Raw genomic sequence first — 6,000 nt, forward strand, 5'->3', positions numbered from 1 at the left:
GAATCAACAAACAGAACTAACAATTATTGCTAAATGTGTGACTGAATCATATAATAACTTAATTAATAATATTGATAGTTCATCGTCTAGCTGACTACGTCTTGTATTATTATTATTATTTTTTCTAAAATCCTGTCAAATGTGCACAAACTACTAGCTACTACTAAATATTGTAGAAACATAATTTTCTGTAAAGTTGCTTTGTAACGATTTATTTTGTAAAAAGCGCTATACAAATAAACTTGAATTGAATTAAACTTGAATAGTGTACTTACAGTGTATTTATCTAAGAAAGTTCTGGTAATACAAGGTAACTACATGGGTTAGGGTTAGGTTTAGGGGTAGGTTCAGGGTTAGTACCTAGTTATTACATAGTTATTGTAATTACTATAGTAAGTACATAGTATGTACATGGGGAACAGGACTGTAAAATAAAGTGCTACCGCAATTATTATAGGAGGCAGTCACACTTTTAGCAACATTTGTTAGTTCTGTTAGCATCATCTGAGGTCCTCTGAGGTAGAGCTGAAGATCTTTGCCCGAACCCGATGGGACCCGTCGGGACCCGACGGGTTCGGTCGGGTTCGGGCTTAATTTCTGTCATCTTACGCGGGCTCGGGCCGGGCTCGGGCTTGCGCTCCGGTTTGCGAGGTAAACGAGCGGTCATGTGATGTGTTTAGATTAGGGCGAGAAAGATGCGAAAATGAATGCTGAGCAGGTGTAACGGAGGCTTGCCTCTGGTGATTACGTTTTGGTTGCACCAGCAACTAAAGCAAAGTCTGAGGTGTGGAAAAGTTTTGACCATGCTTATAATGAGAATAATGAATGAATAATGACGCACCATCAGTAAGCGCAGGAACACGCTGAAGACATCTACAGTGGATTCAATCATTTTCCTCCAGAAAAATCTCTGTGAGTAAAGGTTTTTCAAATGATAACTAAATATTCATTGAGTCTTAAATGCATAATGTTGACAGAGTATTTACGCTAATGTTGGCATTATTCTTTTATTAAATAAAGCAAATCCGGCGGAGCCTTTATCTTAGTTTCGTTATTGCCAAATACCCATCTTAATTTAAAATGTATCTTATTTTTTTTTTTAAATGACTCGTTTTTATTGGTGCGTTGGTCTATTTAAAGGTTAAATGAGCCTATGTCTAGAATGCTGAGATGTTACGATGTGACACAGGACTTATTTTATTTCTTTATTCCAACTTCCAAGTGGTCTAGTCTACGTTAGTTATGAGTAAATTATGTTAAAACATGAATAAATTACTCATTGTTGACAAAAGGCAAAAGAGCTGTGTGCGTGCGCGCATTTGAATAATGTCGGGCTGTAAACAGGTTCGGGCTTTAAAAAAGCTGTCAATGAAAATGTACTTGTCGGGCTCGGGCCGAAACCTGTCGAGCTCTGGTCCTGTCGGGCCTAACTTTTAAGGCCCGATTACAGCTCTACTCTGAGGGTCAGCATCATCTCTTCTCAGGTGTTCTGGATCCAGACTGGAGCTTGTGTAAATCCTAGTTACCACGGGATGAAGATCCCAGCAGAAACATAGAAACAAATGGAGACATCATTAGCATAGCTGCTGATCCAACAAAGTAACATTAATTAGTTTAACCCAAGCTAAAGAATAAGAATGAGCATTTGATCAGATACAACTACACTCACAATTTAAGAGATACATTATTCGAATGCTTGGTGAAAGAGATGTGTTTTTAATCTAGATTTAAACAGAGAGAGTGTGTCTGAACCCCGAACATTATCAGGAAGGCTATTCCAGAGTTTGGGAGCCAAATGTGAGAAAGCTCTACCTCCTTTAGTGGACTTTGCTATCCTAGGAACTACCAAAAGTCCAGCGTTTTGTGACCTTAGGGAGCGTGATGGGTTGTAGCGTGGTAGAAGGCTAGTTAGGTACGCAGGAGCTAAACCATTTAGGGCCTTATAGGTAAGTAATGATAATTTGTAACTGATACGGAACTTAATAGGTAGCCAGTGCAGAGACTGTAAAATTGGGGTAATATGATCATATTTTCTTGACCTCGTAAGGACTCTAGCTGTTGCATTTTGGACTACCTGTAGCTTGTTTATTGAAGAAGCAGGACAACCACCTAGAAGTGCATTACAATAGTCCAGTCTAGAGGTCATGAATGCATGAACTAGCTTTTCTGCATCATCCATTAGTGCATTTACACCTAATATAGCTGCTCTATTATTCCTATTGTCATTTTTTGTTGTAGTTGTTATAAGGTCTTTAAAAGGTTTGTCTTTGTGTTCATTCTCTAATTTTATCTAAACTGTATCTCCTACCTTACACGGTTTTCATTTTCTATTTGTTTGTTCTGTTTTCTTTGCTCTGAGATGAGATTGAGATAAAATATTAGTTTCTCAATTTGTGTATCCCACTCTCTGTTGTTTGAGTTGGCTCTCATCCACTCTTTTATTTTTCCAACCCCTCTCCCTACGATTCCATTACTCTCTGGATTATATCGTAATGCTTTCCTCAGTCCATTGTGTTTCTCTGTCAGCTAATTTCCTAATTCAACTCCAACAAAATGTGGCATTGGCGATCCATAACTTTTCCGGTCTCAGCCAAGAAATGAATACTCAACTCAACTCAACTTTTATTTATAAAGCACTTTCAAAACCATTAGAATGGACCAAAGTGCTGTCCATAAGTAGGCTGATCACTAACTCTAAAATACATACCAACAATAAGTTACATTAAAAACAAGACACAAGAAAATCAAACCATAAATCACTCACAGTTCTCAGACCTAATCAAACGCCAAAGGCTTGATTAAATAAATAAGTCTTCAATCCCTTTTTAAAAATATCCATGCCTGATGAGGTTTTTAAGGATAGAGGCAACACATTCCAAAGTGCAGGAGCCGCCACAGAAAACGCGCGGTCTCCACTACGCCTCAAGCGAGACCGTGGGATGGTTAGGAGCATATTCCGAGAGGAGCGAAGGTGACGTTGAGACTGATAAGGGATTAACATGTCTTTTATGTACTCAGGAGCTTGATCATGTAGTGCTTTAAAAACAAACATCAACACCTTATATTGTATTCTGTATCTAACAGGTAGCCAGTGAAGGGATATCAATAAAGGTGTTATGTGATCCCTTTTTCTGGTATTTGTTAAAAATCTCACTGCAGCATTCTGGACACACTGAAGACGAGTAACCAGTGATTCACTTATTCCCAGATAAAGAGAATTACAATAATCCAGCCGGGTTGAAACAAAGGCATGCACAACAATCTCCAAGTCCTTGTACGAAAGAATTGGTTTCAGTTTAGACAATTTTCTTAAATGAAAGAAAGATGATTTCACAACGCTGTTAACTTGACGGTCAAAGCGTAATTCCGAGTCGAGAAAAACTCCAAGGTTCTTTACATAACTTTGCATATTGTTGGACAGTAGTCTATTATTTCCAGCCGGAGCATTCCCAAACTCCTTGTTCCCAAACATAATAAACTCAGTTTTATCCTCATTTAATTGTAAAAAATTATTAGCTAGCCATCCCTTTACCTCAGTCAAGCACTTATAAAAATTAGTAAAAGATGCACAACCATCACACTCCAAAGGAAGGTACAATTGTAAATCATCAGCATAGAGGTGATAGTTAATATTATGCTGCTTAAAAATAGACCCCAGAGGTAACATATACAGAGAAAACAGAGTCGGACCAAGGATTGATCCCTGAGGAACCCCCCAAGAAATAGCAGCAGATGCAGAGACATAATTTCCAATTTTAACAGAGCATGTCCTGTCATGCAAATACGAGGAAAACCACTTAAGGGCTACACCATTGATCCCTACATAATCTCTAAGGCGGTCTATTAAAACTGCGTGATCTAAAGTATCAAAGGCTGCACTTAAATCTAGCATCATTAAAGCAACACTTTTCCCGGAGTCAATACTTAACAAAATATCATTTGTAACCTTCAATAGTGCTGATTCTGTGCTATGTTTGGTCCTAAATCCAGACTGAAAAATATCCATTATGTTATTTACAATCAAGAAATCTGTAAGTTGATTATGGACAACTTTCTCTAAAATCTTATTCATAAAAGGCAATTTTGAAATAGGTCTGAAATTTTTTAACTCATGTGAATCCAAGTTATGTTTTTTTAATACCGGCTCAATAACAGCATGCTTAAACCCTGAAGGTACAATTCCCTGATATAAACTACTATTGATAATCAGAAGTATATTAGGTCCAATAGTGTCTACAACCTCTTTAAACAATCGCGACGGGAGAACGTCATAAAATGAGGTAGTCGGCTTTAAATGCATTATTATCTTTTCCAACTCAACTAATGTAATAGATGCAAATTTACTTAAACAACGAGAAGGATTAATTATATCAGCTACAACATTGCCTACAGGCACAATATTCGACCGAATAAGAACAACCTTATCAATAAAATATTTTAAAAAACTATCACACAGATCCTTAGACGGGAAAGGAAAATAGTTGATAGAAGGACTCAATACCTTATCTATAGTTGAAAATAGTACCTTTGGATTATTTGCATTATGTGATATAATTCGCGAAAAATATGAAGATCTAGCGGCTCTAACAGCGTTTTGATAATTTGATAGAGATTCTCTAAGAATATCATAAGATATCTGCAATTTATCTTTCAGCCACTTACGCTCTGCAAGCCGACAAACCCGCCTCAAATTACGCGTTACATCATTTAACCACGGTCGTTTTTTAACTTTTTGACATCTCATTTTAAAAGGCGCAACATTATCCAAAATTTCAGAGCAAACGTTATTAAAAGAATCCACCAATTCATCAGGTCCTACAGCTGACAATATGGTAGGCTCAATATGAAGGGCTAATTCAGTAAAAGCAGTTGAGAACACACTAGATGTAGAAGTAGTGATAACCCTGGACAAGAATGATGGAGGCTGATGAAAGTCATTTGTTGTGGAGGTAAAATTAAACCTAATAGGCATATGATCCGAGATGGCCATTTCTTCAACACAAATATTTTCTATCGTTATCCCCAAAGAAAAGACCAAGTCAAGTGTGTGGCCATGATCGTGTGTAGGACCGGAAACGCATTGAAATAAGTTAAAAGAATCAACTAAATTCAAGAATTCCCTGGTCATGGGTTTACCAGGACAACAAACATGAATGTTAAAATCACCCATAATCAAAATCCTGTCAGCAGATGGAACAACCACGGATAAAAACTCACTAAATTCATCAAGAAAATTCTTATTATAACCAGGAGGCCTATATATCAAGGCACAAATCACTGGCGAGGGCAAGTCAATCTTCATTAATTGAACTTCAAAACTCTTTGAACTTTCAGCAGGCAGTAACTTGCACTTCATCATGTTATTAAAAATAACAGCCAAGCCTCCACCTCGACGATTACTTCTCGAAGTACTTAAATAGCTACATCCACTTGGTAAAAGCTCAACAAGAGGACTCATATCAGCATCATTTAGCCAAGTTTCAGTGATAAAAAGAAAGTCCAGTCCATACTTTACATAATAGTCATTCAAGATGAATGTTTTGTTGACAACTGAGCGTGCGTTTATCAAAGCCATGAGCACTGTGGTCGACTCAACGGGCCGATTAGAGGAAGAAACAGCACTTAGCTTCACTGCCCCAGCTCGTCTCACGGAGCGCAAATTTGAGTGTACCACGCCTCCGCGTCTCATCTTTCTCCGTGTAGTCCAGCGCAATGATGTTGATGTGGCAGGCAGAACATGTAACAAATAGGAATGCCGTGACTCCATTGTTGGTCTAGCTCCACTATTCAGGATCCTCAATTTCGTAAGTTTCACCAAGACTCCAGCCCGTATGCCTCGTCTCCTGCGGCGTCTCCTCTTCCAGCACGCGCATCCAGTTACCTGACAGACTTTAAACGGCGGCTGGAACATGCATGGCTGTTCAGCAAAGAATTTCAAGTTCAAATCACTGCTGCACATATTCAAGGCCGTAGAACGAAGACTTAGCAGCGAAAGGCGAT

The sequence above is a fragment of the Carassius auratus genome, chromosome 29 (assembly GCF_003368295.1).
Source record: "Carassius auratus strain Wakin chromosome 29, ASM336829v1, whole genome shotgun sequence".
Taxonomy (NCBI): domain Eukaryota; kingdom Metazoa; phylum Chordata; class Actinopteri; order Cypriniformes; family Cyprinidae; genus Carassius; species Carassius auratus.